The sequence below is a fragment of the Gallus gallus genome, chromosome 3, assembly GCF_016699485.2.
Source record: "Gallus gallus isolate bGalGal1 chromosome 3, bGalGal1.mat.broiler.GRCg7b, whole genome shotgun sequence".
NCBI lineage: Eukaryota > Metazoa > Chordata > Aves > Galliformes > Phasianidae > Gallus > Gallus gallus.
Window position 1 is genome coordinate 85,498,940 of NC_052534.1, and position 6,040 is coordinate 85,504,979.

The following is a 6,040-nucleotide window of genomic DNA, read 5'->3' on the forward strand; positions in this document are numbered from 1 at the left end:
CAATGTGCGGAGCAGAGCTCCGCTTGCAGCATGTGTCATTCTCTTCTCAGGGTTCATACTTTGAGTAAAAGATTTTGATTTAAGACATGTTTTTCCTTTTTTTTTCCCCCAAAAATATTTTATATATAAGTAATCCCTGTCACTCCCAGAGTAAATACTGTATCTGCTCCATCTGTTTGGGTTTGAAACATTATGGATGCTGTAAATACATTTAAGGGGAAGAGAGTATTATACTTAAATACTCCAGACAGATATTAAGGAAAACTTCAGTGATTCATAGTTATGATTTTCAATAAAAGCATGAATTATACTAACACTTAAACACACATTTCTCCTTAGGTCAACTTTTATCCTGTAAAATGCCATTTTTGAAATTTATCTGCTTTTAATATCGAATCTTCAATCATGCTTCAGCTGACTGAAAACAGACCCAAGCCAGGAGGCAACATGAGTTTCAGTCTCTCAGGTATTTCAACAGCAATATGCATTTGTTCCAGCTCTTTCAAGGAGATCTACAAATGACTCCAAAATGAGAGTCAGACCACGGGGTACAACATAAAAGACATATGAGATTTTTTTCTTATAAGCTCTGTTGTATATCAGGCTAGACTGTGGAGCCTGTGAGCTACTTGTTGACTCTCCATTGCATTATGTTGTCTGGACACATGAAAAGATAGCACTTTCCCAATGATTACATTGCTCACATTGCTGCCCTACCTCAATTCATCTTACATTTCCCTTCCTCGCTTCATATCACTGTTGCAAACTGATATCAGAAGCTCAAAGATGAAGTAGCAAAGTCTGATCAGTCAGCTATGAAAAAACTCACTTTTGAACTGATGAATAACGAAGTATTACATATATATATATAATGAAGAATTACATATATATAATGAAGTACTTTGAAGTAATTTGGAGAAGAATGCCCAAAGTAAGACAAGACTAATCTGAAAATGATAATGTCTGTAAAAAAGCACTCCAGAGAAAAACATGCAATGATTATCTCTGAAGCAACTACTTTTACTGCTTGCTTGTACTTTTACTGCTTTCGTATACACAGTTCTTTTCCCTTTATTTTTTCTTACTTATGAATAATTGTTCATTAATAGAAACTTTGAGCCTGGCTTTAATCATGTTTCCTGGAAGAAGAGGAAGTACTCTCCTGTGAATCAGACAGTAATTATTATTGGACTTATATTAAGAAAAAACAATTACAAAGGCCAAGGCTGATAGAATTACTTCTGTCTAGAGACTAAAGAAGTTTAATGATTTAAAAAATATAATTAGCTGGCAATCAACACCATAAAATAACCTCTATTAAAATCCTGGCCCATGTTATGTTTTTTAGCTAATGAAAATGTAAGTGCTCCATAGTCAGAAATTCTGTATACTATTCAAGAAGTCTTACATCCCTTAATAGAAGCAATATTGGAAATTAGAGTAATAGATATTTTTACTGCTATCAAGTACTCATCATACAAACCTTTCCAAGATGAAAAAATCATATGTATATATTCTACCTTAATATTTTTATCTTTGATTCTAAATCCATGCAAGACTAACAAGGTAAAAAAGTACTACTGGATATGTGCATTAAATTGAATGGAAATTCTTCAGTCTTTGTAGGGATTAATAATTCAGAAGAAAGTTACAGCTCCATCAAGAAAGTTCAATATTTTCAGGAAAAGTTTAATTAAAATATACCACTTTTTTTTTTTCTTAAATAACAAATATTCCAGAGAGAACCAATGGCATTCCTACCCCTAGAGAGAAAAAAAAAATCCCCTTTTTAAACAATGAACCGTTTTTAAAGCAAAACAATACATCAAAAGACCCACACATTTGCTCTGGAACTGCCTTAAGTGGCTGTTCATGAAATGGAAAATAAAATATTTTCCAGGAGCGAAATCAATGTAACATAAAACATCTTGTTTTGGAACACAGTCTGGATGCTCACTGTAACTGCTGTACAGGTCTTGCTCTAGCTAAGTTCTTGCAGCTGCATTACTTTCTGTCTAACATTTCTAAAGATACTTATTTTTTTACTTGCAGCTCAGCTTTGTATCATCTTTTGCTGTATTACTTGATGACAACTTTGGCATGCTTCCTTGGTACTGACATTACCTTCAGGTGCTTTAGAAATTGAATCTGTGTTCAGCATGATGTCTTAAAGCAGGTTACAATAGCAACAACCGAAAATAACTAGAACAATGCACAGAATGTCAAGATAATATTCATTTGCTGTAACTGGATGAATTGACTAAAAAGAACAGTATTAGACAGCTTTTGCTCTCAAGAGGGTTGTTAGGACATTTTTGCAATAAAATTTGGAAAGTAAAAAGCCTCTACAATGCCTTCTGTAAAGTCTATTTTTAGTACTTACCTGAAGTTAACAACATCAGGCTCACTTCTGATTGCCCAAGGGTTTTGCCCTTGTATAAAAATGTACAGACTCAGTTTTTACAGTGAAGGGTAAAAGGAGGATCGAGATGCTATTTTTGTCACTAAAGCTGAGTTCAGATAAATAAAATTTGGGAACTGTGATGAAAAAAAAAAATAGAAGTCATGAAGTAGCAGGAAAAAGAGCTGTCTTGCTTTGTGAACCTTACCCCTCATCCCAAATAATATTTAAGGATTTATTGGCCTCTCTGGCTCTCAACAGAAATGGAAAGAAAAGATGATTTGGGGAATATTCACACTATCTGACTTTACACACGTTATTTTAGTGCTTAGAGTTTCTACATTTTTAAATTTGGAGTAGATGTTTTCACTGGAAATTTTGCATTCAAGCTATAGAGATTATTACTTAGCATTTCTAAATTCCCTCTAGAGGTTCATTCTGTTCTCTAGTAAGCATTGAAAAAGCAGAGAATCCCATCTTGGAATATTTACTTTGGTGCTAATGTTAGGGACATGAAAACCTGCTTCCATCACTATTATTGCTCCACAGGCTTGCCTGTATTTGGTGTAAATGCATGTTAAAGGCTACCATCATTTTAGCAAGCCAGTAAGAGCTCACTCCAGAGCTGATCCTTATCCAACAATTCTGCTCTGCAAGTCAAACCTGCCTCTAGTTTTTGAGATGTCCCTGGCATGCCATCACAAAGAGCTGTTTTGCCAACAGTCTTCTGTCAAAATGATTGCCTGAGTTTGGTCAACTATCTTAAGGCAATTTTCAGAAACATTATGTACATTGAAACAGGTATTGCGTACAACGCAGCTAGGTCTCAGTAGCTCATAGATGAGTACTCTTGTAGGCAGATGATACTTGACATTTCAGCAATTAATTGTGGCTCATGATAGAATTTTAAAAATATTTTATTAACTTAACTGAGATATAATGCATCCTTTGCATATGAATTTTAGCTTTGATTATAGCTTTTCTATCTGTCAAATAGTTTTGGGATTTCCAGTGGCAGTTTTACAAAAAGTAATTCCAAAAGAAGTCTTAACTTGTCTCACATCAGACTGACAGCTCAAAGATCATTGCTCAGTGCAAAAATGGAGCGGGCAGCCATAAATATGGTCATATTTAGTGGACTGACTAGATATTTAAAGTCACAGTTACAGTGAGAAATATCAATACTGGACACTGCTCTAGTTTTTGGAATGAATTATTTTACCAAATGAAGAAATAATTGCTGGCGGTTGGTAGTCTAATTGTTTCTACATATAAATTCATCAAATTGTTAAGAACAGGAATACAGGAGAGAGCTTTTGTCAGTCGTCCAAAGCGATCAGGCCTATAATTCATGGGTGTGTGGAAGGCTCTTAATTATTTCTAATTAGATTCATTCTTTATGGTTGTTGATAGTATGCTGTAAATAATGATACGTACACTAGAAAAATGAAACAGGAATGATTTCTGGAGAGCTTCTAAGACAACAGCAGCAATAAGTGTAGATGCAGCTATAAAAATTTATGACACTTGCATAGCTTTGTCCTGTGGCACTCAAAGGAACACGTGTTGCATGTCATAAAACAAGTGAAAAAGGAAGGGAACAAGCCTTGTGTTCTACATGAGTGTGGGTAGGATTCATAGACAAAGCACAATCTTGTAACCCAGAGTCATTACAAAAATGATAGATTCCCTTCCAGGAACACAGGCACGGCCCCAGAACTGGATAACATTTTCTTTTTAGATGATGCCTATCCTGTGACTAAAAAAGTTTCTGTTGTTGCCTCTCCCTGCTTCTTAACCCTCTCACAGTGCCATCGCTCCCTGCTGTTGGCCAGTTTGCATAACTGCAACTCAGCAATGGGAACACTTCAATTGCTCTGTTTTTCAGAATGCAGGCCCACACAGCCTATGAGCTGAAAGCAGAAAGCACCATTTTCGCCTACTTCTAGTTTTTCTTTTTGGCATTACCTCAAATTTGCATTCTGTACCTCGGTTTTGAACGGCAAATGAGGATCAAGTAGATGTACAAGTGGTTGAATTGAGAACCATGTCTGTGGGAAGCAGGTGGAAAAAGTGCAGCACATTGCAATTGTGTGCAGTATGCCACCTTTATTAGTCACCTTTAAGAGTCACCTTTAAGAGAATGAACGGAATGAGAAATCAGTTTTTCCTGACAGATTATTAAAAGCACAGCTCAGTTTTACATGCTGCAAAGCAAATAACAGCTAAAAATACATACTCTTATTTCATATTAATGAAGACACAACTAGCATTACACAGATTTTTAAGACCAAGAGCCAGGAATTCACTCTCACATGCTAGTGTACTGGGCCATGACTTCATAAGAAAATCTGAAGATGATATTATGGACCTGAAAGCAAGCCTATTTTTAATCTACTACTTCGGGTGGTCTAACAAATATTACCTATCACTTGGTTCCTCTTCACTTAAATATAACACTATAAAAAATATACTGTGAACTTTATAAAACACTGTGGGCAGGTGCTCCTGTAACGTATATCAGCAAGGCACAATTGTAGTATAGCACCATTTTATTCTAACTATGGTCATGGTCACAACACTTTTTAAACTAGGTGACTAATTTTTCTTCTGTCCCCTGGAACATTCTTCACATCCTGTGGTTACAAATTAATTTATATTCCTTTCTTTCCTTCATTACAAAGTCTGCATTACCCTGTACACATTGAAGGAAGTATCCTGTGGTTGTCTTATGACATCTTATTTTATTTATCTTTGAATTTATCTTTATTGATGTTCATGTTTTATTTATTCACTTCAGTTCAATATTCTCAGTAAGGTGCTGGATCTTCAAAAGAAATTCCCAGTCACAACAGAGTTCAATCAAAACACAGTTCTGCAAGTTGCCTGCCCAGGTTAAAATTACAACATTACATTTATCATCTGTGCTTGCAAAATGGAAAAAGGATGACAATGAAATTCCTTTTAGAAGTTGAAAGCAGAAATCTGATAAGCTTTTGTATGGTAAACAGGGATACAGGTATTGGACGAGACAGATTACTGTGTTACAAAGGAGGCATGAAATAAAGAGCTTACCCATTTCCTGGGCTCACAGAATAGCTCCCAAAGAAGCAATCTCCAGATAGAGGCCCTTCCTCCTTAGGAGTCAGCCCTTAAATGGGGTCTAGGAGGAGTGGAGCCTGGCTCCACCCCTTCCAGTCACTCAGGTGAAATTGCGTTCACCTATGCCCCTGTGGCTGACTCAGCGCTTGCCTCAGGTGGTTAATCAGAGGTTTGAGCCGTGATTCAACAGTTCCCGTACGGTTTTCTAGTCATATTTTTGCTATGAAATTGTGGCAACTCAAAACTATCTGCCAAATATGTATCTAAATTAATTTCTTAACATGTTTCTTTTCTGCATTTTCCATGCACCTGAGAGCATGCCCAGTAGAAAATGCAAGAGAGACCACATAATGAGGCTGCTAAGAAGCTACACTAACATTCTGTCTGGCAAAGTCGTTTGTTGACATGTTCCCCTCTTGTCCTCAAGGACATCTTTAAAAAGATCAGTATTGCCTTACTTCGTTGTCTATGGATCCTCAGTGTTGGAAATGGTAGGTAGGCTAAGCATTTTCATATTGCATAGTGGCTAAATTCTTC

The 6,040-nt window shown here is 36.2% G+C and overlaps 1 long non-coding RNA gene across 2 annotated transcripts in view; it reads right to left on the bottom strand.

Annotated features, from left to right (window-relative positions):
• LOC107053129 overlaps positions 1–5,532 on the bottom strand; it is a 30,500-nt gene extending 24,968 nt beyond the window's left edge. The window contains exons 1-2 of one of the 2 annotated variants that reach the window (XR_005859005.2): positions 5,477–5,532; positions 4,370–4,534 (exon numbers count right to left, since the gene is read on the bottom strand). This is a non-coding gene — a long non-coding RNA (uncharacterized LOC107053129). The remainder of the gene's footprint in view (positions 1–4,369; positions 4,535–5,476) is intronic. The other variant, XR_005859006.2, reaches the window with a different exon arrangement.
• Between the last annotated feature and the right edge of the window lie 508 nt (positions 5,533–6,040).